At 54.0% G+C, this 27,500-nt stretch overlaps 1 long non-coding RNA gene and 1 other non-coding gene across 2 annotated transcripts; one reads left to right on the forward strand and one right to left on the reverse strand.

Moving 5' to 3' along the window:
• Positions 1–12,992: 12,992 nt before the first annotated feature.
• On the reverse strand, positions 12,993–13,097 carry LOC120867524. Its single transcript, XR_005721946.1, has one exon. It is a non-coding gene; the product is annotated as a U6 spliceosomal RNA (small nuclear RNA).
• Positions 13,098–23,750: 10,653 nt separating this feature from the next.
• On the forward strand, positions 23,751–25,000 carry LOC120867351. The gene is made up of 3 exons (XR_005721862.1): positions 23,751–23,887; positions 24,667–24,691; positions 24,896–25,000. It is a non-coding gene; the product is annotated as an uncharacterized LOC120867351 (long non-coding RNA).
• Positions 25,001–27,500: the final 2,500 nt, after the last annotated feature.

The following is a 27,500-nucleotide window of genomic DNA, read 5'->3' on the forward strand; positions in this document are numbered from 1 at the left end:
GTCATTGGCCCCAGGGCAGAGTTGTGGCAGTGCAAAGCAAGATCTCCTGGATATCTGGCCCCCCCTCCAACCCCTTACTCCATCTCCTGTTCAGACAAAGACTGCTGTTTCCTTGAGGTCAGGAATAAGCCCTCTGCCCTAAGTTGGGTGGGGGTCTTCCCTGGTGGCTCAGATGGTAAAGAATCTGCCTGCAGTGTGGGACACCTGGGTTTGATTCCTGGGTGGGGAAGAGCCCCAGGAGAACGGAATGGCTACCCACTCCAGTATTCTTGCCTGGAGAATTCCATGGACAGAGAAGCCTGGTGGGCTACAGTTGGTGGGGTCGCAGAGAGTTGGACTAACACTTTCTTTCCCAAGTCAGGGAGTCAGTTGCTTCTCCCCTGAAAGCGGCCTCAACCCCATTCCCCAGGCATTAATTACATAATTAACTGAGGACAGAGAAGGAGGAGAAGGCCATCCTGGCAGGATTCCAAAGGCCGAGAAGACTTCCAAAAATCTAGATATCAGACCAACTTCTACCTGCTCAGCAGCAACTGGCCTCCCTGAGACAGAACTGAAAGCCAAGATGTAAAGATGGCTGAGAATCTTGGAGTGGGGAGAGAGACCAGTGGGCAAAGTAGTGCTTCCATGGTTCTGGAGTAGGCTCAGGGGCTGGCCCCCACCTGCTCCTGCCCTGACCCATCTCCCCTCCACATGCCTCTTCCCGCCAAACCCCTCCCTCCCTCTCCTCTGCACATAAGCCCAGGGCCCTTGGAAGCCAAACAGAGAGAGAGGCTGGAGACAAGGGCTGAGCTTACACTTCAAACTGTGCTTGAAGTGCCAATTTGAAGAGGGATGTGGAAAGTTCTCAGGAGTCTGCTAGTTTCCTGGGTCTGATGACCCTGGGGCTACTAAGGCATTTGGGGGGCTGCACAGCTCCTTTTTCTGGGCAACCCTAGATGCCACCGGGGGGAGTTCCTCTCCAGGAGTGGTGCCACGTGCTCTAGTCTGGAGAAGGGGTGCTGGGCCTTGGGCTGAGCCCCACTTCAGGGAGAGGCTCTTCCTGAAGAGGAGGACCCATCTACAAAGCCCCTCTCTAGTCCATTTGGCCTTCATGGAGAACCCCAGGCCTAGGGTGAAGGGAGCGCAGTTCTGCCTCTGTGTCAGAGCAAAGACGCACCTCACTGTCTTGACACTTGGTCTCCACCTTGGGGAAGCCTGCAGGTGGGGTCCTTGCCTGTTTACACCCTGTCTGAGTTTGCTTCAAGCCAAAGGCAACTTCCTGTTTCCACCAACAGGCCCCAAGAGGAGATCAAAGGCAAGAGCCCTGAGTTGAGGGAAGAGGAACTGAGGCTGGCCCATACCGCCACTGTGTAATAGGAGGGTTGAAACCTATGTGGAGAGCTGGAGCAGAAGAAGGATACAGGGAACAAAGGTAGAAATCCCAGGGACCCGGGCCTAGGACTTGGCTGTGCCTGTCCTGTCCTGACCCTTCCTCCAGGATCACCTGTCCCTCCCTGAATCCCGACCTCGTGGCACAGGGTGTGCCCTGCTCCTCCGCTGTGTCCCCAGCAGGGTTTTCTTGGTCTCTCCCCACTCTGGGACTCACTCCAGAGCACTGGTCACAGCAAGAGGAGAGAAGAGGGGGCGCGGTGTGTGTGCGGGTGGGGGTGGGCTGGGGGTGGCAGCGGGGAGGGGGTGTCCTCCCCTCCCCTCCCCTGGGGCCCGCCCCCACCTCTGCCCTGCGCTAGGCAGGAGGGCGGGGCGCCCGGCGAGGGGCTCAGGCGCGGCGGCGGCTGTCACTCACGCACTCACGCGGGAGGAATGCAGACGGCAGGGCTGCCCTGTGGTCACGTCTCCGCCCCACCGACGGAGGTAGGCGCCCAGGTACCCAGCCTGTGGGCCTTGGGAGCCCGCCAAGCTGCTGATGAAAGGCTCCACAGATTAACCCTTTCTTGGCCGCACCCCTTCGCTGCCGCCAGCTGCCGGGTGGTCGCCAACCACGAGGGGCAGAGGGGCGGGATGCTGGAGCAGCGGTTGGGCGGGAGGCTGGGCGCGCCGGTTGAGTGGGCGTCTGGGCGCTGGCGGGGGCGGGGGGTTCCCCCACCTCCACCACGTTGGCCTCAGGCCCCTTTGGTCCTAGGGCTGACACAGCTGAGAGCCTGGTCTCCTGTGACAGATGATGTCGCCTCCCCCGCAAGGCTTTCCGCGGGGCGGGCCAACCTCCCATGATGCTGTGCCCTCTCTTGGAAAGTCCCTTGAAGCTCTGAGCACTGGACCGAGAGTCCAGAAATCCATATATTCATACCGTGCAGACATTCGAAGCTCTAAGAGGATCAGCTCAGCTGTTAAGAGTCAGGGAAAGTGGGCTCTAAGAGTGAGTTTCTCCAATGTATAGAATTAGGTCAGTAATTAAAAATGTGGTATTATGTATTTGTATGTTTTAGTAGCAACCTACATTTCCGCCCCTCTCCTCCCACACCTCCCAGGCAGGAGTCTCAGGCAGATGCCTAGTATATAAATCAAACAAAGTGGAGAGTTTCTGGTTGGAGTAGAGGGTGAAGTCCCCTTTCCCTCCCACCCATCTGATGGAAACACCTAGGGAGGATTCCAGGGAATGCGGTTTGGAAAGCTGTGAGGTCTTGGTGTGGGTGATGCAGAATGCATCTCTTTTCATTGGGGGTCTGGCCAACCAGGCATTTGCTCTCTGTCCAGGGCTCACCCTGGGGCATACGGGGATGCCCTGAGGTCTGGGCTCGTGCTTCCAGGGTCTGAGAACTGAGTCCTGAGTCCTCCATAGAGTTCAACCTTGAGTTTATTGTTCAGGGTCCATGTCTGGGGCCCACACTCCCTCTTAATACTCTGCATGTGGCTGGACCCAATGCCTCCCCACAGCCCTGTGTTTTTCCCAGCCCCCTCTCTTATCTCTTCTGCTAAGAGTTCCAAGAATCCAGGTGTGCACAGGGGTATCTAGTGGGCAGGGGTGAGGAGGGCAAAGCTCCAGGAGCTAAACTTGCCTCAGAGTTCAGATCTTTCCTTCCTGATCTCTTCCCCATCTTATCCAGCCTCCCTGGGGAGATCCTTTTTGGGGGGTGGAAACACCAAGAGGAGCAGGAAGTCAGAGGTCCAGTCAAAAGGCAGTGCCAAGCAAGGGCAGGAAGAGAGAAGGACCGGTGCCCAGCTCCAACTCCCACTTGCCACCCCACACTCCCCCCTGGTATCTATGAGCGTCACCACCCTGGGGAAGCTATGCCACCCTGAAGCCTGTGTGGAGGGGTAAGAGAACACTGACTTTGGCTATAGTAGGAGAATGGACAGTGGATCTCAGGAGTATGTCCAAATATAGCTCAGTTCAGTTCAGTTCAGTCACTCAGCCGTGTCCGACTCCGCGACCCCATGGACTGTAGCACGCCAGGCTTCCCTGTTCATCACCAACTCCCAGAGCCTATTCAAACTCATGCCCATAATAGTTGGTGATGCCATCCAGCCATCTCATCCTCTGTCGTCCCCTTCTCCTCCCGCCTTCAATCTTTCAAATATAGCTCATCTTTCTGAACAACTGCTGCCTTAGGTATGCCTTATCCAGCTTGAAGGCATTACCATCTCCAAAGCAGTGTGACTAGAATTTGCAAGTCATCCTTAATGTTCCCTCCTTTTACCATCCAACTGGTCACCAAACCCCATCCTTTCTGTAGTATTAGTAGTTCGAACTTGCCCACTTTGCTTTCTACTTTGATTGCTCCAGATGCAAACCTGAAGCCTTTTAAAACCAGTCCCTGAGACTATTGCAACAAAGGCTGGTTCCCCTGGCTCCAGGGGGGCACACCCCAACCCCCCATCCCTCCTCTGCACTGTACTAAGGGATCCTGGAATCTCAGAACACAGGTTGGAACATGCCATTCTCATGCTCAAAAACCTTTGATGGCTCCCCACTGCCAGCAGGATAAAGTCCCAACGTTGCCTGGCATTCACAGCCTGCCCTGACCTGGTGCCAATTTCCCCTGCCAGTCTGGGCCACCACTGTGCACTTCACCCCCTTACCTCTAGCCACATCTAGTGGCTTGTTTCACCCTGGCCATGCTGCATGCTTTCAGGGCCCACCACCTTGGCTCACAGACAAGGTTGTTCCTGGCACTTACGGTGCTGTGGGGGAGAAGAATTAATCACATAATCCCATAAATAAACATATCCTTACAAACTGTGATAAGTTCAGGGTATCTTTAGGAACTCAAGGAGAACTTATAATGGGAGTGGGACAGATTTAGACTGGGGACTCAAAGAAGGCTTCTAGGCAGAAGAGGCACTTCAGGGTATTGGATCCGAATTACTTTCTGCATTACCCTTTGGATGCTTGGGAAGGTTATCTTTGATCTCTTGTCAGGATGAATTTCCCTGTCTGTACACCAGATTTCTTGGCGTCTCTGCCTAGCTTGTATTTCATTCTGTCTTGAACTGGAATCTGCCTTGCGTGTTACAGCCCCTAGACTGTGAGCTAGTGAGGGAGGAGAGTGTTGCTCATTCACACTTAGAACACCACCCTGCACACAGGAGGTCTGGAACACAGTAGGCCTTTAATGAACGTGTTTTGAGGATGTGGAGACTTCTGCATTGTATGCACATGGCGGGGGTGTGTCTGTGTTAGTCGCTCAGTCGTGTCTGACTCTGCGACCCCATGGAGTGTAGCCCATCAAGCTCCTCTGTCCATGGAATTATCCGGGCAAGAATACTGGAGTGGGTTTGCCATTGCCTTCTCCAGCATGCACGTGGAGGTAGGCCTGAAAACAGCAGACATTCTCTGAGAGGTATTCAGCAAGGATTGGCGTGGAAGGGAGGCGTGGGCAAGATGGTCTTCTAGTCCTCTCCTCTCTCCAAAGCTATGTCCTCTCTCTGTCTAAATGACTCCCAACTGATATTTCCCACCTGCCTCAGAATCCTCCCAGTTCCTCGGAAAGAGCATTACATTTAGGGCAGCTCCCCTCCTCCTTCATCTCCCAAGCCCAGATGATCCATATCTGGAGTGAGTAGGGAATGGTGGGAAAGGGGCTCTCTTTCCTCCTGGGAGAGTGGGTGCTGACATCTGAAGGTATGAGTATCACTGGCTCCGAATCTGGGCTTTCCCATCCTCAAGGTCTCAGCTACCCAGGAGCAGCCCCCAGAGGCTGCTATGCTGGCCTGACTGCAGATCTGAGGGATAAAGATTCCTTCTTCCCTTTGGCTGCACCCCTACCACTGAACGCCAACCAGTCCCTTCCAGCTCTAGCTCAGTGGGGACAGAGCAAAGAGGGAGAGGAGGGGTTAGCCTGGCTGGCTTCAAGGAGGGAACGGAGGAGGGAGACTGACTTGGGAATGACCCTAATGTAGAGTTTGCCTCTCACCAGCTCTGTCCTTCCCCCTGACCTCTGCCACATCCAGATCACAGGGCAGCAGACAGTCTCCCAGATTTTCTAGTTCTTTCTGGCTTTGCTGCAGACTTTCCCAGCAATGGAAAATTTTGGATGTGAGTAAGGAGTGCAGTAAGGCTATTGAACCCAGAGAGGGGTTGCTGCTGCTGCTAAGTTACTTCAGTCGTGTCCGACTCTAGGCCCATCAAATCCCAGTCCATTCCCCATGGGCCAGGATCTTTGGGTAAGCTCCCCTTCACGAATCCTTTGTTCTGATGGTGAGGGTCCAGTCCCTGCCTCAGGGGGATACTAGTCTGAGAGTGGAGATCCAGCCCTGTCGTGAGGGTCCTCCCAGGGTGCTGAGGGTTACAGGATGAAACCGGGCGAGAGACACTTAGCCCCCCTAGGAGGGCGGGCAGCTGAGGTGCCCCAGCAGGCTGTTCAAACGAGGCTGCTCCCTCAGTTCATTCCTTCCCTTGGAGCAGCTGTGTCTGCTAGTCTCACTGCACTCTCTCTTGCTGCAGAAGCCAGGTGAGCATCACAGGTGGCAGCTGGCAGGTGGGGAGAGCGGGGGAGGAGGAATGTGCCCCAGGCCCCAGCAGGTGCCACTGGACAGTCCAGTAACCCCACCCCTTCCCCATGACCTGCTCACCTCTCTGCCTGCCTGCCACAGTCCTGGTCCCTATGCCAGGGGTCACAGCCAGGTCCTGGGTTCCAGGTAGCCATTCCTGGGAGGAGGATTACCCTCTGGACACAAGAGACATCTTGTCGGGCATTAATCATTGCCACAACTGCCATTTTAAGAATGTGGACCCTGGCTGGCTTCTTTAATCCTCATAGTTAAAACTGTATTCCTTATATTTCACACGTAGGGAAACCAAAGCTCAGGGCAGTGAAGTCACTAAAAGTTTACCCCCTGCAGCCTGAGTGGAGAAGCGGTGGAGAGGCGATCCTGAGGGTTAGGAGAAGAGGTCATCTTGTGGATTCGCAGCTCCCGTGAGGCTGAGACAGGGGCAGGGATTCAATCAGAGGGCCCCTCACAGTCCAGGAAGGAATTGTTCCTTACATCGAGAGGGATCAGACAAGGGCTGGGAGTGGGGACAGGGGCAGCAGGCGGGCACTGCACCACTTGCCGAAGCTGAGGGAGCAGGCGGGGAGATGGGGGCTCCCTAGAGCCATGATCTCAGCAGAGAGCTCGCCAGGGCCCCTCCCCCAACCCCATCCTCTCCTCAACACCCCCACCCCATGTGGTGGCCCAGGTGGCCCACTGCTGCAGGCCCAGGGCAAGCATCCCTGAGACCCCCAGGTGCCTCATGGGACTCTCCTTGGTGATGCCTCAGAATAGGGGCGGGGGTCCAGACCAGTGAGTCCAGGGAGAGACGACCCAGCTTTGCTCTACCCTCCGCCTGCTCCCACCCTCTCTGCTCCCCCCCATCAGCTTCCCTCCCAAACACTCACTCATTCATTCCCCAGACCACCTACAAACCACCCATTTGCCCAGACCACACAGCTCCTCTGCCCAGCTCAGCTCCCGGGGATAATGGCCGCCCCACCCCCATCCTTTCAGGGCCCACCCCCAAGCCTAATTACCACCTTGGCACCTCCGGGGCGGGTGGGGGGGGCATTGACCTCCACTTCTGCTTGGAAGTCTCTTGGGCACAGAAGGCCTGTTTTCTTCTGGACATCAAGGGGCAGGAGCAAATTAGAGACCCTCAACTGAGCCGCACTCTGGTCCTTCCCACCCCACCACCCATCTTCAGGCCCAGGCTACTGGGGTAGGGCAGGAGGCAAGATGGTGGAGACCCTCTTTGCTCCTCAGTTCTCCTGGGCGCGGTAGAGGGATGGAGGAAGGAGCAGACCCAAACTGCCCTCAGGTGCAGGTCAAGAAGGACTCCCCAGGAAGAGCTCTGGACCAAGAGTCAGAAGCCCAGGATTCAGTTCTGCTGCACTGCCTACCTGCACTCACCCCGCCACTTGTCCTGGCCTAAGTTTCTGGGTGCGTGTGGGAAATAGAGAGGACAGCTGTTCTCTGAGGTGTCTAAGGCTCTGAACCCCATGTGTGCTGACTGAGGGTCTCCACACATGCTGAGGGACCGCTGAGCAAAGAAGCAGGGAGAACAGAAGTGGATGGAAGAGGCTGCCAGAGGAGGGCAGGGGCAGGACAGGAAGACAGAGCTAGGCTGCCCTGACATCTGTCAACACTGGGTGGGAGGTGGCACTGGGTGGCCCACCAGGTTAGGAGTGCGGAGTCAGTCCTCACAGCTTCTGGAGCTGATGGTCTCTGTCCCCCAAGCCCCCTCAGCGTCCGCAAGATGGTGGTGAGGGGAGGTCCTCCCTGAAATGGCCTGTGCCTCTGGAGGGGGCCCTCTGCCTTCCCCTCCGCAGTGTCTGCACTGACCCATGTCCCAGGGCGGGCACCAGTCACTTCAGTGCCCAGCGTGGGCCCTGGCTCAGAGAAGGTGCCCAGTAAATGCGAGATGAATGAATGAGGATGGAAAAACTGGGGGCCAACTGAGGGGAACCCAGATGTGTGCGCTTACCTGCAGTTGCGGGCTTGGGTTGGCAGGTAGAGAGGGGAGCCGCGGGCAGGGGTGGTGTTGGTGGCTTCACTCTCACCAGGAGGAGCTGAGCGAGGCCTAGGCCCTGGGGGCCAGGGCCACCACGGCTGGGCCAGGGCGGATGAGGTGGTCTCTGTGGGGTCCCTCTAAGGACCCCTCCTTCCCCATAATTACTTCTGATTAGCTTCACCACAAAAGCCAGGCTGGAAAGAGGGGGGTGTTTGGGACATGGGGGAGGGGACAAGGTGAAGCAGAGCATTCAGGACAAGCAGGGCCCCCAGCTGTGCTCCTTCAACACACCACACACACACACACACACATACAAACACACACACAAACCCCATGATCTGGAAAATTCCAGTGGAGCCCCATCCACTGAGAGTAGCAGTGATCCAGGGACATCAGGCACTTCAGACAATTCACTCATATGTATTAACTCAAAATGCCCCCTCCAGAAGTCTTAGAAGGGAGGGTGGGTGGGCAGAGCTCCCGGGCCTAGGGGAGCAGGGAAGAGAATACACACTTCAGGCCAGAAGGGAGCTTTGGCAGGCATGTCCACCATCCCAACACAGGGCCCTGCCTGGAGAAGCCCCCGGAGCTCCCTGCCAGGTCTCAAAAGTTCTTCCTGGTGTCCAGCTGGCCTTTCTGCCTGATCTGTGCTAAGGTGAGGATCGGCAGATAGATTGCCCATGTCCGTGGCTCTTACCCACCTACCCCTTTGAGACAATCCATGCTGGGTCCTTCCCTGGAGGCCCAGAGGCTGGGGTCCCCTCCTCTTTAACCTGGGGGCAGGACCCTCCCTTCCACTTCCTCAGCAGGCAAGCAGGAACTCCAGCTCAGGTCACTTAGACTCAGCTTCCAAGGAGGTCCCTGGGGAGGGGGCAGCAGGAGAAGTGTCCTCTCTTTCCTGACTGTTCTGGATAGGCACTTGTGAACTGGGGGAAAGGGACGAAAGTTGGGATATGCCTGCTTCCCAGGCCCCAGCTTTGGGGAAACTGTAACCAGCAGAAGTAGTAACTAACAAGCAAGGCACAAAAATTTACTCAAGCCTGAGCACCAGGCTTCCATGCTTTACAGACATTCTTTCACTGACTCCCTGTCTTTTAGGGAGACCCCAAACCCTTGCCGTCCAAGATCTCCCCAGTCTACTGGGGGAAGCATTTACCCAACACCTTCCCTTACAAGCCCCTAGTCTGAAGAGAACTAACCCCTGCCCTCAGGGAGCCTCTAGTCTGAAGCGGGTACTCCTTCAGAATGGGTACTCCTGACCCGGTTTCCTCCCCAAAGGGAGCTGGGTTTTAATAGGTGCGAGGGACTTCGAGGCAGCAGCGATGGGGGAAGGCGCGCAGGCTTCCCGGTGGCGTTGGGCTGCGTGGAGGAGGCGGCGGGGCCGGGCTGGGCCCTCGGAGGAGGCCGCCCCAGCGGCGCTCCCACGACCCGGGCAAGGCCGTCTGGGCGCCGTCTCCGGTCTCGGGGCCTGCGGTCGGGGCACCGCGGGGCCGTGTTTGAGCCGGTCAGCTCCCCGCGGAAATTACAGGGGCGCTCGGCGCTGCGGTCGCGCCCCCCGGGGCAGCGCCCGCTGGTTGGAGGCGTTTAAATTGAAAGCAGCTTTGGGGAGAGGGGGCGGGCGCGGGGCGCCGAGCAAGGGGAGGGGGCGACTGGGTACAGCGACCCCTTTGTCTGCGCCCGCCGAGGGGCGGAACCTTGCGGTGAGCGCGGCGCCCCCTCCCCTCGCTCCAGCCTGGCCGGTTCCCACGCCGCCCAGCCGAGGCCCGTGCCGCTTCTCCACCTGGGTCTCTGCCTTCCCTCCTGAGGCAGCGCGCGGTACACCTCCTCCAGGAGGCCCTCCCAGACTAACAAGCAGTTGCCAGTCCGCGCAGGGGGCGTCCCGGAGGGTCAGGAGACCTGGGCTGAGTCCTCTAATAGGTTCCATGATCTTGGTCAAATCGCTTTCTCCGGGCCCCAGTGTCCTCTATAGAAAGATAGATACTTAGCCCTTTCTGCTTACCTTAGTAATGTTAAAGATTATTTGAGTCAGTTGTCAGGGAAAGTGTCATGAAAACCCTAAAACGTCTGAGGAATAATGCTGTGTGCTGTGCTTATTCGCTCAGCCGTGTTCTTGCGACTCTTTGCGACCCCATGGACTGTAGCCCACCAGGCTCCTTTGTCCATGGGAATGCTCCAGGCGAGAATACTGGAGTGGGTTGCCATGCCCTTCTCCAGGTGATCTTCCTAATCCAGGGATTGAACCCAGGTCTCCCGCGTTGCAGGTGGATTCTTTACAGTCTGAGCCCCCGGGGAAGTCCATGAATACTGGAGTGGGTAGCCTATCCCTTCTCCAAGGGATCTTCCCAACTCAGGGATCAAACCCGGGACTCCTGTGTTGCAGCTGGATTCTTTACCACCTGAGCTACCAGTGAAGCCCCTGAGCAATAATAAATACCAAGAATAACTCCCCGCCACCCTCCTCCCCAACTCTTCCATGTGAGCTAGCGTTTGTACACAGGGATACTTGTGCTGGGGATGGGATGGGGGAGGAATTAAGTAGCCAACAGCTTGGAGCAGGGGAGAAACCATGGTGGACTTCTGGGAGGAGGGGAATGTGGAGCAAGCAGGGCTAGGAAGGAGTGAAGGGAGCAGTACTGGAAAAAGGAGAGGGTGTCTCTGCTCCTGGGGATAAGATCAGGGGAAGGAGAGGCAAGAGCCAGGAAGGAGGAGGCTTCTCTATAAGATGAACTTGTCCTGCCTGCAGGCTGCAGTTGAAGAACTGACTTGGGCTGAGTGGCCGTTTGCTCCGTTGGTGGGTGGCATGTCTCCCGGGATGGCAGATTGGTGGCAGAGCCTGGCCGAGTCCACTGGTTGAGAAGGAATGCCTGTTGCCCCTAGGGGTGTGCCCCCCTTGGCCCTTCACTCTTCTTTTTCCTGACAGCTCTGGGCACCCAGAGGATCATCCCTGGGCTCTGGGCACCAGGTGCGGGGAGCTTGGCTTGTTGTTTCCTTCGCTTCCAGCGGCAGCGGTGGAAGATTGTTTGCCAGGCCTGGTGCCCAGGGATGTACCCAGCTGCTCCACACCCGGCAGAGCTGCCTGTTTCTGGTTTACTTCCTGGAGGTCCTTAGTGGGCAGCCAGGGATGGGGGCAAAGCCCACAGTTCCAGGTACCTGACACTTGGGGCAAGATGGAGAGCTGAGCCTGGCCAGAGCAGGGAGCACTCTGTAAGAGCTCCCGAAGAGGAAGTTGAGGAGCAGCCCTGGAAGGGAAGGAGAGAAGAGGGTGAGGCCTAGCGGAGAAGGAGGGCCGGTGGGCTGCACCAGGTGTTTCCACCAAAGGAGCTTCTTTCCCTCCTCCAGAGCCCAAAGCCCCTCAGATGCCTACAAACAAGGGCTTGGGTCTGGCAAGTGGGATGAGATCTACAAGTGGGCTTTGAGGCACAGACTGGGGGGTGCAGCTTGCCAGCTCTGCCTGTCCCCTTTTACCTCTTCCCCTGGCCCCAGCAGCTGCTAAACCCACCCAGCTCACTGGCCCCTCTGGTGCGTCCCAGGCTTGTGCCACTGAGGGACAGGCCAGGAATGCCACAGGAAAAGAACAAAGGAGCCCACCAAGGGTGGGGGTGATGGCCTAGAGTGACCTGACTGGTTAGGGCTGGGCCACACCTGTCTGGAGAGCTGGCCAGACTCAAGGAATGTCCCTGACCCCAAGCCTGGGATCCACCAGACATGCCGTCTCCCAGGGGCAGGACTGGAGGCTTCCTGGACACCACACTCTGCACTAGCAGCCAGATACCAACAGGCCTCCAACCTCATCCAGGCTGAGGGCTCCATCAGAAGCCCTCTGGGGGGTCTCTCCTGCCGCTTTCCCTCCCCATCCCTCTGCAGACTGCCCATTGCCATGCCTCTACCTCCTTAGAGCTCAGACTGTCTTCTGCATATGGTGCCTACCTCTCAGATCGTGAACAAGCTTTTTCCAAGCCCAGTTCTTACAGGCTGGGCCAGGATTGGGAAGGAGAGAGCCAGGTACCCATAGGTCTTGGCCTGCAGCCCCATCATGGGCTAGGTCTGAAAGAGGCAGTGTTGGGTTTTATCTTTGCCCACGCTGCCCAGCCCCAGAGTCCGAGAGATCATGAGCTTTGAGCAGGAGGCTCCTGAGGCTGAGGCCTCTATAGGCCCTGAGCCCCAGCTGACAGGTTCAGCATGGAGTTGGGGGTGATCCTCCTGGTTCAAACACTTCTTTGGGGCCAGGGATGGAACTTTTGGGAGAGGGAGCAGGACAGGAAGAGGCTTACTCATCCACCTGGGTCACCCCTGTCATCAAAGCACCCGTGGGAAGGTGCCACGGGTGTGACCGATACAGAGGAGACTTCTATCTCCAGACTGCAGGCCTGATGTTTCCAGAAAGGTAGGCTGGGGGAAGGGACCCAGAAGGTGAATTGCCCCACATGACCTCCAAGGCTCCTTCTTTTTTTAAAATTAATTTATTTTTAATTGAAGGATAAGTGCTTTACAATATTTTGTTGGTTTCTGCCATACATCAATATGCCTCAGCAATACATACAACTATGTCCCCTCCCTCTTGAACCTCCCTCCCACCTTCCACCCCTCTAGATTGTCACAGAACTCCCCTTCGAGTTCCCTGAGTCATACACCAATTCCCGCTAGCTAGCTATTTTATATATGGTAGGGTATAGGTTTCCATCCTGTTCTCTCCATTCGTCCTGCCCTCTCCTTCCCCTGCTGGGTCCACAAATCTGTTCTCTGTCTGCTTCTCCACTGCTGCCCTGCAAATAGGATCATCAGTACCATCTTTCTAGATTCCATATTTGTGCGTTAGTATATGATACTTCGTTTTTTTTTTTTTTCTGACTTACTTCACTCTGTATAATAGGCTCTCAGTTCATCCACCTCATTAGAACTGACTCAAATGTGTTCCTTTTTATGGCTGAGTAATATTCCATTGTATATATTTACCAGAGCTTCTTTATCCATTTATCTGTTGATGGACATCTAGGTTGCTTCCATGTCCTAGCTATTGTAAAGAGTGCTGCAATGAACATTGGGGTATATGTGTCTTTTTCAATGAAAAAATATGGAACTCTTTACAAATTGGCATGTAATCCTTGCACAGGGGCCATGCTAATCTCCTTTGTATTGTATTTGTATTAGTATATGTGCTGCTGAAGTGCGCGCCCAAGCCTCTGCCTGACCTAAGCCTCTGTGGTCCTATGATCCTTGCTGTTGTTGCTCAATAGTGTCTGGCTCTGTGCGACCCCATGGACTGCAGCACGCCAGGCTTCCCTGTCCTTCACTATCTCCCTGAGCTTGCTCAAACTCATGTCCATTGAGTCAGTGTTACCGTCTAACCGTCTCATCCTCTATTGTCCCCTTCACCTCCTGCCTTCAATCTTTCCCAGCATCAAGGTCTTTTCCAATGAGTCGGTTCTTCGCATCAGGTGGCCAAAGTATTGGAGCTTCAGCTTCAGCATCTGTCCTTCCAATGAATATTCAGGACTGATTTCCTTTAGGATTGACTGGTTGGATCTCCTTGTGGTCCAAGGGACTCTCAAAGTCTTCTCCAGCACCACAGTTCGAAAGCATCAGTTATTCGGCACTTAGCCTTTTTTATTTATTGTCCAGCTCTCAAACCTGTACATGACTACTGGCAAAACCATAGCTTTGACTATACAGACATTTGCCAGCAGTGATGTCTCTGCTTTTTAGTACACTGTCTAGGTTTTTCATAGCTTTTCTTCCAAGGAGCAAGCATCTTTTAATTTCATGGCTGCAGTCACTGTCCGCGGTGATTTTGGAGCCCAAGAAAATAAAATCTGTCACTGTTCCAGAGCTGATGTAGTCCTGAGATATTACGACTGGAATAACTGCCATCACAATAATAGTGCCAGGCACTGTTATAAAACTTTTCATGCATGATGTCATGTACTGCTCCACAGTGAGAGAATTGAGGCACAGAGAGGGCAAGTTTGCTCATCCCCAAGAGCCCTGGGACAGGCAGCCCAGCCTGCATCTATCCGACTTCAGAGCCTGCTCATTTACCTGCTTCACTGCAGCTTTTGTGACTCTAAAGCCTGCTCTCACAGGGTCCAGAACTCAGCCAATCACCAAATTCAACATCAAGTCATGACTCAGCATATTTGCTGGGGAAGCAGCAGGTGGGAGGGGTGGATCCTAGCCGGAGATCTGAGAAGACAACAGTCCTCTGTGGAAAGCTTCCTAGAGGAGGAGGATGGGCAAGAGAAGGAAGAAGAGGGGGAGGAGGGGAAGAGTGTATTTCAAGATGTTTAGGAGGTATGGCCATTCCAGACAGCAGGGTGGGCACTTGGAGGGATATGACCTTGTTTGAGAACAGAGGGTTGGAGGGACCCAGAGGGACAGGACAGAGGAAGGGAGTCAGGTCTGGCTGCATTCCCTTCCTCCACCAGGCCTCAGACTCAGACCCCAAGGGGCAGATAAGCCTTTGCTACATGGCCCTCTGAGAAAGCCTCCTGTTTCTCGCCCCCTCCCCTAGCTACTTAGTCCTCTGCTCCAGGCCGGAGGCCACTTTCAGTCACTCACAGGCTAAACCCTTAGGGGAAGGGCCTCTGCTGATCTCCCCCAAGGCTGATTAACAGCAACGAGCTGGAGGCAAACACTTGCTCTTCTCCTAGAAGGCTGTCTTTGTTTCCCCAAGGCTATGGCACCTACAGACCTCTCCCCTCCCCACTAAGACCGGGCTGCCTTTGCAGACACCTGAGAAGGATGGATAAAGGAGAGAAAATCAACACCCAGCGCCAGCATCTGGGCCAGCGGGAACACCCTCACTTTTCAGAGGGAGATGCACTGGCAGGTGCAGGCACTTACTCAGAGGAAAAAGTCTGCCTGCTGGTTGGTCTGGTTCTCCTCTGGCTTCAAGGTGCTAGGGGTCTGTGCCTAGCTGGTGCATGTTGCCTCCCTCCAACTCCCACCCCCCACCCCTGGTCCACAGGTTTGCCCATGAAGGAACTGCAGTTGGTGACTAGGTCCCTCCTGGGAGGCGGGGCACAAAACACCCCCCAGTGCAGGCCACTTCCCTCTTCTGGATATTGCAGCTTTTCTGCTGGCTGACCCTGACCTAGGGCCTCCTACATTTTAGGCACGGGGCTAAACATTTGAGCAGATGACATGTTTAATCCTTATAACTGTCCAATGAAATAGGTCCTGTTACCTTCTCCCTTTCACAGATGAGGAAACTAGGCTCCGGAAGGTGAAGGAATGTATCAAGACCACACAGCTGTGAGCAGTGGAGGGAAGATTTGTATCCAGGATCCTCTCTTAGGCTCCCTATGACTCTCTTTGCTGGGTATGTGTTGTCTCCTCTAATTGGAGTCCAGGTGGATGGAAGAGCAGTCTGCCTTCTGACCTCCTCTCAACTGGCCGAGAAGGAGGGGCTTTGGGCTCTGCCTCTAAGAAATGAGACCATCTCTCCCAGCCCAGGGTGCGGGGCTGCAGGAAGAAATCAGACAAGTTGTGAATCCAGCTTCCTCTCTGCTCACCCTTGTTGTCGGCTGGGGTTCCAGCTCCCTCCAGGATCAGAAAGAAATGACTCCTTTTGGAAAGTGGATAAGGGTGCAGGCTCACATCCTGTTACTTGCTTGCTGTGGGACCTTGGGGAAATTACTTAACTTCTCTGTGCCTCAGTGTTGGCATCTGTAAAATGAGGAAATCAGAATACCAGGTACATAGGGCTAATCAGAGGATTGCATTGGGGAGAGTTTGCAACACTGCTTAGCACACGGTAAATGTCCTCAAGAGAGGACTATTTTAAAAGAGGGGCCATCAAATGTGGGGCTGTCTATAAAAAGGATATGGTTGGTTTTTAGTGGAGGGGGGGGAGTCTAGATTTCCTAATTTTTCAAGGCTGAGAATTCCTGAGAGGGGAGGAAAGGGTGGATGGTTTCCAGGTGACATTCCTCCCTTCCCCCAACCTCCCCAGGAGGATAAAAATTCCTCCCAGGTTTCTGTGCACTTTCATGTGGAACCTGCTGAGCCCTGCCAGCATTCCTCTGCCCCTCCTGTCAGCTGGGGGCCGGCGGAAGGGGTCATTAGCCCCTTTTACAGCTTTGTAAAGTGTGATGGCAGACGCCTCTACCTGAGATCCCAGCTGGGACCTGCTTGAAGCAGGTGACCTGCCCCCCAGAGGAGGGGCTTTAAGACTGAGGACAGGAGGAAGTCCCCCGGGCAGGCTGCCTGCAATGTGCACTGACTCCTGCAGTGGGGATCAAGTCTGGTTACTTCCCTGCCACCATTCCTATCCTGAGGTCCCCTGGAGATGGGTTCTATGTGGACACCAGAGGACATGAACCTCAGTTCTGTCTCTGCCCCTGCAGCTCCCAGACTACAGCCCTAGAGTGACATATGACCCAACGAGTCTGAGTTAGGGGAACCAGGGAGGTGGAGAGGAAAGCTGCCTGGGTAGGAAGTAAGGGCAGGCTTCCTGCAGGAGAGGGCAGGAGAGATAAGGAAGATCAGGACTGGAGCTAGGAGGGTTGGCATGGGGGATATCAAGATGTGCTCTTTTCACCCTCTGCTCAGTCTGTGTGTGTTCTTGCATCCATTCATCCATCTATCCATCCATTGACCTACTTTCTATTTAAACAGGACTCCAGAAGCCCTTTTCCATAGCTGCTGGAGCTGTTCTACCATAGGACAGGCTAATGATGGGGAGGGAGCATCCCTTCACTGAAGTTCTCTGAGCAGCTATTGCAGGAAGGAGCTTTGCACAGGATGGGGGCTCCCTTAAGCCTCCAAGATATCCTTCCTGCTTGAAAGGTTGTGAAGCCCTCCACCTCACTTCTGTCCTCTGATAGCCTGGCTGCTGCTGCTGCTAAGTCGCTTCAGTCATGTTCGACTCTGTGCAACCCCATAGACGGCAGCCCACCAGGCTCCCTTATCCCTGGGATTCTCCAGGCAAGATGATAGCCTGGAGCTCGTGCCTTTTTCCCTCAAGCCAGTTGCTTTGCCCACTTTTCCTGTCTCCTTCCCTGCCACTTCCAACCTGCCCCTCCTCCCTGTTCAGCCTGGCCCCACCATACCCCAGGTGGACTTTTATGTTCCTCCCCTCCCTTCTCTATGTCTAGCTTGGCCTCTTTGTGACAGCCAGGGCTATTTCCAAAGGACCTTGCTGAAAATGTGGACTCCCTTGCTCAAGAGCCTTCCATGGCTCCCATTACCTACAGAAAAATAATCCTCTTCCAGTGGGCCCCAGACTCTCCCACCTTTTCACATGACATGCGCTCCCGCACTTATACGCATGGCATGTACTCCCCTTGCTAACCAAGTCACCCCCAGTCTAGGCTGAGAAAATGCCTCCTTGATGAAGACTAGCTGGCGCCCGCCACCCCCCCCCCCCGCCCCAGGCAGTGATGGAATTGCTGTGGTGGTTTCCTTGAGGGCAGGGACACACCTTGTCATGTCTGTTCCCCCAGTGCCCAGCGGGGGCTCAAGAAATGTCAGCCAGCAGTTTGAATGAGTCAGTGAGTGACTGGCTCTTCACCCTTCTGTTTTGAGGACCTCCCATCGCCCCATCCCTGCTTGTTAGAACAGTTCCCATCCTTCGAGGGCATCTCAGTGCCTCCCTGTCCTTAATGTTGTCCCCGGGGCCCTCACCTGGGAAGCTCCACTCTTCCCTGAACCACTGTCTTATCATCTTTGTGCTCAATGAACATAGGCTTCTTGAGAGCATGACCTGAGTCCTCCTTCACACTGGATTGTTAATCATGTTGATACAACCTCTAATTTAAAAAGCTTTCACCCACACTCTGTTCAAAATTAATTCACCAGACAGTTCCTGAGCTCCCAAGGCTAGCACGTGCCAGGCATGTTCCAGGCCAGGGCTCCTGACTGTGGGGCCGGGCACTCCTGTGGGGGAGGCAGAGGCTGACCAGTCCACTGACGTCAGGCTGCTCTGGCTTCTGGCCCCTCTTCAGAGCTGAGTTACTGAGCCCAGAGAAGGTGACTCTCCCGCTGGGTCACCCAGCCTGAGCAGGCTCCAGGGTACTCGTTTCTCCTTGTACCCCAGCAGGAGTCCTTTGACCTAGCCCTGGACAGTTCCGCTCAGGTGGGTGCTCCAAAGAGTGATGAAGTCTACAGTATTGAATTTCTTCTTCTTTTTCCTCTTCTTTTTTATTGAAATACAGTTGGTTACTATGTTGTATTAGTTTCACATATACAGCAATGTGATTCAGATATATACATATACATATTATATATATAATATGTATACAATGTATTTTTCTGATTCTTTTCCATTTTAGATTTTCTGATTCTTTTCCATAAATTCCCTCTGCTATATAGTATAGGTTCTTATAGTCAAAGCTATGGTTTTTCCAGTAGTCATGTATGGATATAAGAGTTGGACTATAAAGAAGACTGAGTGCCAAAAATTTATGCTTTCTAACTGTGATGCTGGAGAAGACTCTTGAGAGTCCCTTGGACAGCAAGGAGATCAAGCCAGTCAGTCTTAAGGGAAATCAACCCTGAATGTTCATTGGAAGGACTGGTGCTGAACCTGAAGCTCCAATACTTTGGCCACCTGATGTGAAGAACTGACTCATTGGAAAAGACCCTGATCCTGGGAAAGACTGAGGGCAGGAGGAATAATATTCCACTGTATAGAAATGTGACATCTTTATCCATTCTTCTGTTGATGGACATTCAGTTTGCTTTCATGTCCTGGCTATTCTAAATAGTGCTTCTGTGAATTTTGAGATGTATGTATCTTTTCAAATTAGTTTTTGTCTTTTCCAGATGTATGCCCAGGAGTGGGATTGCTGGGTTGTATGGTAACTCTATTTTTAGCTTTTTAAGGAAACTCCATACTGATTTCCATAGTGGCTGAACCAATTTACCTTCCTACCAACAGTGTAAGAGGCTCCCTTTCCTTCACACCTTCTCCAGCTGAGTTTCTTCTTAAAATTATAGCAAATGTAGCTTCTTATTTTATTTGAGGTCTTGTTGATTGGAAATCCAGTAGATGCCCCCAGTAGGTAATGAGTCATTTCTGTTTCTGGCACGGAAAGCCATGTCAGACTTGTACTTTTTGGATAAAACCAAGGTCTGTGTCACCCTTAGTCCTCCACCTGCTTCTTCTGTTGCTTCTCTACTAAAGGAAAGGGTTAGTCCTCATCTCTTGGGCTCTTCTTCCCACACCAGCAGCTCCTGTGATCAGGGGTTGGGTCCTTGTTACTCCCGTGCTCCCTCTCAGAGCAGAGAAGGGCTCCATCCCGTCTGGGAAATGAGTTTCCTGCCCTACCCAGAAGTCTGATCCCAGTCCTTTCTGCTGTGGCCACCACTATCTCCGTGCTCTGGTCTCCAAGGGAAACCTCTGCCCCCTGGACCTCTTGCTCCATCCCCGAGGTCCTGCCTCTCATGTGTAGAGCAGGCTCCCAACCCCCACCAGGCTCACCTGCTTGGCGCCTGTCCCAGGGGACACAGAGATGTTATCCCTGGGGGTATGGGCATCAATGGGGGCATTGTTCCCACCCTGTCCAAGCAGAATCAGGGAGGGACAGGACAGAGACTGGGAATGTCCCAGGTGCCACACAGGCTGGCTTTGTCCTCCTCTTCCTTCCCCTCCCACCCTGCCCCCACCAAAAACACAGACCTTTCCCTGCCCCCTTCACAGGCTCCTCCATAGCCCAGGGCAATGCAGCTGTTGCAGGGGTGGGGTCCCGATAGCTTTGGGCAGCTCTGTGGGAGCAAGGTGTCCCCTCTACCTGATCTCTTTGGAGCTGGGCTTCTGCTCAGGGAGACCCATCCCTGCCTGCCCAACTTGTCTGCCTGTGGCAGCCCTGTCTGGGTCCTTTCCCTGGACCTGCCCTCTCCATGTGCCATCCAGACCCAGCCCAAACTTAGCTGCACTGTAGAGACTTCCCAGCCTCAGTCACATGGATTTAGGCCCCCAGGAGACAGAACAGGTTGTATATAAAAATCAGTTCCCAAGAGCTGACCCCATTGTGGGGACTCCTGGATTCAGGTCCCAGCTCTGTTAGTAGTTGTGTGACCTGGGTGAGTCATTGTACCTGGAGGTCTCTTTGGTCCCATCTATAAAATGCTGATGTTGGCCCATCTTCCCTAAGCTCCCACGGTCTCCTCGAGCAGCTGCCTCCTGGGAAGTGGAGACATGACTGCCCCAGGGAGAAAAGAGCCCCCATCCCCAGGCTTCTGGCTCTCCTTAACCTCCAGCCATAGCTTTGTCCCTGAAGCATGAGTGACAGCCACAGAAAGCTAATGGAAACCTGCAGTGCTGTGAGTGAAACTGATCTCCAGATCCAGATCCAGTTTCTCCTCTCAGCGGGCCCCAGGCCTCCCTTGCACCTGCTCTGGCCTCTTTGTACGTTAGGCCAGGAGCGCTGGCTGTCTTTCATCCGCCTCCCGCCCCATTCATGCCTTAAGCCTGGGGCACCGCCTCCCGCCTCCTGGCTGGGGCACGATTGCTGTAGGCTGGCCAGGAGGGCACCCCGGAGCCCGGCCCTCTCCCTCTTCCTCTCACTGGAAAGATCACAGGCTGGGGAGTAGAGGACAGGAAAGAGACACTGTGTCCCATTGGAAATAGCAAGGAGAGTTCAGCCCTGGGGATTTTGGGGTTCTTTTGCTGAAAAAAGTGTAAATTCAAGAGGGCTTTTTGGAGGAGGGACAATTTCCCACATGAATTGAGCACATGTTTAAGCCCAGCAGTGCCTGTGAGCAAGGCCTATCTTTCTTGTCAGGAATGATCATGGTTGTTTATTTGCTTTTAAACTTTTAATTTTGTATTGGTATAGCAGATTAACAATGTTGTTAAAATTTCAGGTGGACAGCAAAGGAACTCAGCCATACCTATACATGTATCCATTCTCCTCCAAACTCCCCTCCCATCCAGGCTGCCACATAACATTGAGCCGAGTTCCATGTGCTACACCCTACGTCCTTGTTGGCTATCCATTTAAAATATAGCAATGTGCACACGTCCATCCCAAACTCCCTGACCATCCCTTCTCCACAACCTTCCCCACCAGGAACCATAAGTTCATTATACAGAGGGAAGTCAGACAGAAAAGAAATATCATGTGATACCCCTTATATGTGGAATCTAAAAGAAATGATACAGGTGAACTCACAAAACAGAAAGATTCACAGACTTAGAGAACGATCTCAGCAAATATTTATTTACATTGACAGTACAAGTTATCGTTTTAGGTGCTTCGTGTACAGCTGTAAACAGAACAAAGCCTTTATTTTCACTGAGTTCATGTTCCTGACTGGGGGTGAGGGGGACAGACACAAACAGATAAGATGCTGGTTGGTTAGGAGAACTCTCCTATTTAGGAGAAAAATAAAAATGGATAAGGGAATAGGGAGCGACCAGATGATAGTTTCGATCTGGAATAGCAGGCCTCTCTGAGGATGTGATGTCTGAGCAGAGAGCTGGGTGGACAGCTGATGGAAGGTATCTTGGGCAGAGGGAACAGTCAGTGCAAAGGCACTGAGATGGGGAGAGCTTGGCGTGTTGAGAGAATAGCAAGGAGCCCACTGTGGGTGGAGCAGATGAGTGGAGGGGAGGATGGTAGGAGATGAGGCTGAAATCGGATCCCACAGAGCCTCGTGGCAATGACTCTGGATTTTATTCAGAGTGAAATAGGGGAAAGCAGCCAGGGTGCCTCTCCTTTGGAGCCCCTGAAAGGCTCTAGCGATCTTCTCTTCCTTACTGCCTCCCAGGATTAGGGAGAAGGTAAGAGATAAATTTGGGGATCAGGCATGCTTACTAGGTTTATTCATCCATCCACCCTCCACCCCTCCCCCCATTTACCCATCTACCATCTGCCCATCCATTCACCTCACTATCCATCTGTTTGACAAATATTTATTGCATACCTCCTCTACGTTACCACTTTCTTTGGACAAGTAGCTTATTTTCTATATCTGTAAAGGGAGGCTGTGATCATTTGTTCTTACTTCAGAGACTTGCGAGGACTAAGCAAGACAGAGCTCTTATATTGTTTAGCACAGTGCTGGGCATGTAGTGAGCCCTTCATACACACCCAGTTGCTATGTGACTAGTGGCTGGTATTTGCAAGCTCCCTCCACCTGCCTTTTCCAACTCACTCCAGGGTGTTTAACTGTGCCCACCCCACCTGGGGGAGCTCTCCCAGAGAGGGCATCCTGTTCCATTCTCAGAGTTTCCATTCTCAGAGTTTCCCTGTGCTCCTCTCCCTTCCCAAACTGCCCCACCCCTGCGGCCTGCCCTCGGCCTCTTGTCCCAGGTGTGGTGTCAGAGCTCAACAGAATGTTCTCTCTGGGCCTCATGTTCTAATTTGCCCTCTTTACTCATCAGCTGGCCTCTGTCTGCCCCAGCCCGTGGGCCACCCACTTGCCACCTCCTCCAGAAACATGTTGCGTTGTCTAATGTAGCTCCAACTAGGGGTTCAAAAGCCCGAGACAGAAGCTTAACCTCTAGGGAGCAAAACCCGGTAAAAGCCCAGGCCTTGAAGCCCTTTGGAGGCAGAGATGCTGAACAAATCCTGGCTTCAGTACATCTTCACTGTTGTTCCCTGCAAGTCTCTCTGTGTCTCTGGGCCTCAGTTACTTTATCTGTAAGAGAGAACAATAACACTCACATAAAGCTCCTTCAAGAAGAACATGCTTCACAAGTCACTATTAGCAGCACACACACACCCCGCTGAAGCTGGGGCCTCGGGTGTGAATCCTGAAGATTGTGTTCAAATATGCATAGACTTTTATCTGGGGTGAGGGTTCTTTGCTTTCATCAAGGCGACCTGAGCCAAAAAGATGAGAACATGGCAAAAACTTAAAGACGTTGAGGAAGTCAAGTTTGTAATTTATTCGTTCATTTTGTAAAAATTCAATCATTCAGACATGTTTTTGGTACCTACTCTCTGCCAGGCCCTGTGGGAGAGTTGAAGACACACAGGGACTCCCCCACCCTTCAAAGTGTCCCGCTCTTAGCAATGGGTACAAGCCTAGTGGGGGCACTGCTCTTTACAGTTTATAGAGCACCTCCTTGGGGTCATCTTCAACGATCCTTTCTGCTCCTCTGTGGGAGAGGCCATTTTACAGGTGATAAAATTGAGACCCAGAGATGCTAAGTGACCAGCCGGAGGTCACACAGCTGACATGCCAGGACCGAGAGCCCTGAACCCATGCCTCCCTCCTGGCATGTTCCCTGGCCACCGGAGATGGGACAGCGCTTCCCCGGCCTGGGGCACAGGGGCTCCCTCTTCTTTCAGCATTTAGCACCGTGTTGGCTGCCTCATCCTTGTTCTTCTCCTCATTCTCCTCCTCCTCCTGGCCTCATATGCTCGATGAAGCCCACCCTCCACCCTCTGCTATGGGAATCTGCAGGGCCCTGGCCTATTAAGGGTTCCCTTCCCATAACACCTATCTGTTTTTCTTCTTCCCCATGTTGAGGGATGCAATCGAACAGGAAGAGTCAGGCTGGCTCTGGAGTCAAAGATGTTGAAGGAGGGGTGCTTGTGCATGAGGTAGAATGGGTGGGGTTGTGAGAGATGGAGGGCACCAGCTGAGGGACCCTCCCTCCCCTCGCAGCTTCCTGGGCCCCCACAACATGCAGTCTTTTTGATGCTGCTGAGGATAAGCCAGGCCTCAGCCCACGCGAAACTCTTCACACACACCTCTGGCTCCAGGCGGTCCCTGAGACCTTGTCAGGGGCTGGCTCTGTGCCTAGGTCCCAGCCCAGGGCGCCAGGCAACAGCAAGGGGTGGGAGGCCCAGCGTGCTCCAGTATTTATTTATTTATTTGAAAGGCCCAGCATTTACATACACGGGTTCTGATTACCCCCAGGGCCGGGAGGAGGGGGACGCTGCTGCCTGGGCCTTTGATGTCCCAGAGAAGAGATGGTGAGATGGTGCAGGGAGTCACTGCTGCTGTGGGGTGTGTGCTTGGGGGGAGCCCTGTGATGTCACATCAGGAGCCCAGAGATGGCGGGTATGGGGGCCAGGCCCAGGGGTGACTAGGAGGGGTCACAAAGTGGGAAAGAGGAGGGAGGTCCCTCTTGGGCCGGACGCGTGGCCCAGAGCTGCACAGCACCCACCAGGACCATAGCCATTGTCCGGGATTTGGGAGCACGCATGCCCTCCAAGGGCAGCAAGAGGAAGGGAGGAAGGAGGCGCCAAAGGCCCGTGGGCAGGGCCCCACCTCTAAAAACTCCCCATCCCCAGAGAGGCCTGGAGGATGAGGACAACCTCAAGATCAATGTCCGGGTCAGGGGCATTGAGGTAGAGGCCTGAGACCCACACAGAACCACAAAGACCCCCCAGAATGGGCTCTGTACGTCTGTCTCCAGGTCTCCCATACATGCAGAGGAGCCTGGCAGGCCACAGCCCATGGGGTTGCAAAGAGTTGGACACGACTGAGTGACAAGCTTCCATATACCTCTAGGGAAACCAAGAGGACGTGCGCTGAGTGATGCAGAGTGTTTACTCATAAGTCAGTGAATGAAGGGACAAATGGAAAGATAGAAAGACAGGAACGCCTCTAGTGTGCCAACCATACTTACTTCTGAGTGTCTTCTATGGACTGGGCCCTAACGTATGAATGAGCGAACGAGACACAGGATCCCCCATCCCAGGGCTTTACGGGAGGAGTGCAGAGATAAGGAAGAGTTAGAAATGGGGGCGCTGTTCTTTTTAGCTCTGTCATTGGAAAAAATGTCAACCATTGTTAATATTTAATCCCATTTGCTTTCTCTTTCTCTCTCAATGTAGATATTTTTCCCCGAACAATTTGAGGGTAAGTTACACATATCGTGGCCTTTATCCCTAAATAATTTCAGCCTGTGTTTCCTAAGAATAAGGACATTCTCTTCCTTAACCACAGTATGGTTATCAATTTCATAATTTAGCATGAATTCAGTATTTAATCTACCACCCGTATATATCCATGTTCCCATTTTGATTAGAACTAATTCAGTTGAGTTAATAACATCTTTCCCAGGATTTTTTGCCCTGCAGACCACAAGAACCAGGGAGGTCACAGAACTAGGGAGGAGACAAGCCGTGGCAAAGCCAGGTGACAGCCAGGAGGACATGTTCCTGAGAGGGGTGGAGGTGAGCACTGGCAGGGGCGGGGGGGAGGGCCCCAGGCCTCAGCTTCTGGGTGGGCCTCCCAGGTATCTGAGGAAGCTTCCCTCACCATAGACATCTGGGGACTCTCAACCCAGGAAACAGAAAACCCTGCGTTTCAAGGAGGGTTACCAACCTGCACAGCCAGCTCCCCATCTGTCGCACCTGCCGCCCTCCCGACACACACTCAGTGGGTGGAGATGAGTGAGCAACACATCGCGTCAGTTATTCCAGATGTTCCAGCCAGCGAGTCCCTGGCTCAGACAGGACCATCGAGGGCCAGTGGGAAGGTGACGGCCTGGGTTGAGGGAGCCTCTGGGATTTATGGCGGGTGGAGTTTCTACCCACAGTTTCCCTGGACAGCCCACATCCTCCTCTCCCTCTGAGGTCTCCTCCAGAAACAGGCCCCTCAGCCCTGATATATCCCTATGCCTAGAACAGGGCTCGGTACTCAGTAGATATCAATCAATATCTGGAACAAATGAACAGCTCTTCTTTCTATTCAGGAGACCAGATTAGTACTTGGATTTTGTGGCTCTGGGTTGTTAATCTTGGGGTCTGAGACTCTGCCCACACGCTCCATCCATCCATTGGCTAAATCCAGCTATCTCCACGCACCAGCTATTGGAAACAAACAGAACTAGAGAGAGAAAGCCTGGTGGGGCAGAAAGGCATCCCAGGAAAAGCAGTGATCACCTGGTCTTTACGCCAGATGAAGGCCCAATGGGTATAGCTTGTAGTGAGAAGATGCATGATTTGACATCAAGAAGGACTTCCCAATATATATTTTGTTGAATCTTAGATGGTTTCCTTGTTGACCTGTCCAGAGGCAGAGGGATGCCAGAGATGACTTCTTGACCCTCCCAGATGGCCCTTTGGGGCCTCCCAGGCCCAGCCAAAGCTTTGCCCACCAGGCGTGGGTGGTGGGACTGTGGATGGTTGGCTTTAGCTTGCATCCTTGGTGTGCGCCAACCAGGCCAAAGGTGCCCCACGCACTGTCTGGCCTGGGATAGTGTCCAGACTTGGTCCCCAGGGTCCTCCCACCCCTGCTGGACAGCGGCCTCTCCCAGTGACTCAGCCCTGACGTCGTGGGGCGAGCGGAAAGGCCAAGGGTGTGGGAGGTGGTGGCTCCCTCCCTCCTGTCCTCACCTCCCTGGGCTCAGTCCCCATAACCTCCTTCCCTCCCACCACCCCTACCCTCTCTCACCCCCTCGTGAGCTCACACCCATGAGCCCATGCGCCCAGGGCTGTTGTCTTTCCTTGTGGACACACGCCTTGTGTGTCTGGGTATGTACTGGGCCACTGCGGCTCATGAAATAAAAGAAGCACAAAGTGAGAGAACTCCTGGTCTAGATCCCAAGGCCTCTCTCCTTACCTATTAGGGGTGAGAATGGGGCACCTTTCTTGGGTGACTTGGGCATTCTTGGTTTCACACTGGGGCCTCTCCGTGCCTCCAGGCCTTGGATCTGCTTGTCTATCCCATGCCCTCCAGGACCTACCTTCGGTGTGTGAGCTCAGCTTTCTGCGTTCCTTCAGATGGGAGAGAGTCCCTGAATTCATACCTTTCCCCTCTGCAGGATGTCGCATTCAGGCCTCCAACTCTGTCCTGCCTACACCCCTCCCAGCCAGCCCCCTCCTCCACCCCACTTCAAAGTCCAGAGCCAGCAGGAGCTAATTACATGCCCCCCACCCCCCTCGCTCGTTAAGTGTCATTAGCCCCAGTTTACAGATGAGGAAACTGAGACTGGGGAGTTGGAGGACGTCACCCCCTACATCCCCACCCTGGTCCCTGAGTCAGGACTGGCACAAGGTCTGGGGACCTTGCCAAGACCCTTTCCTGGAGAAGCTGGGGGTCCAGTGCCTATTCTAGCTCCCACTTCCTGCCTTCCCCCAGCCCTGCTCTCCTTCCCTTGAAGCCAGCTATGGGTTTGAATAGACCTCTGCGGAGCCCCTGGAATGGGGTGGCAGGAAGTCTCTCTGAAGTCTCGCAAAGGCAAAATGCAAATGAGCCCCCCAATTAGTATAGAGTCAGGGCGGTGGCACTTTAGGTAATAGGACTTGGGGAGCAGAGGGACCCCCACCCTCCCGCTCATCAGCTTGCCAGAGGCCCCCGCTCTGGGAAGAGGTTGGTGATGTTGGCACCCTGGGTGGAGCTGGCTGGGTGGGGCTGGGTGGGATGAGATGGGGTGAGGAGGGGGAGAGTGCTGACACTGGCAGGACTTTGGAGGGCACCAAGCTGATGTTGTCAGCAAGGATGGCCCTGCCCTCAGGGGTGAGGAAGAAGCCTGCATCTCAGCCCTCCTGGGGCAGGCAGAAGCTCCCTCTGTGGTCTGGGAGTATAGCCAGCTCCCTGACCCGGTTTGACTCAGCCAACTGGGGCCTAGTGGGCTGTGAGATCTTTGAGACACCCCCCAACAAAGGGGAACAAGGCCCTTCCATTTATAGACAGGGAGAAGAGGTCCAGAGAGGGGAGCAAT

The sequence above is a fragment of the Oryx dammah genome, unplaced genomic scaffold (assembly GCF_014754425.2).
Source record: "Oryx dammah isolate SB20612 unplaced genomic scaffold, SCBI_Odam_1.1 HiC_scaffold_8, whole genome shotgun sequence".
In the NCBI taxonomy this organism is placed as follows: domain Eukaryota; kingdom Metazoa; phylum Chordata; class Mammalia; order Artiodactyla; family Bovidae; genus Oryx; species Oryx dammah.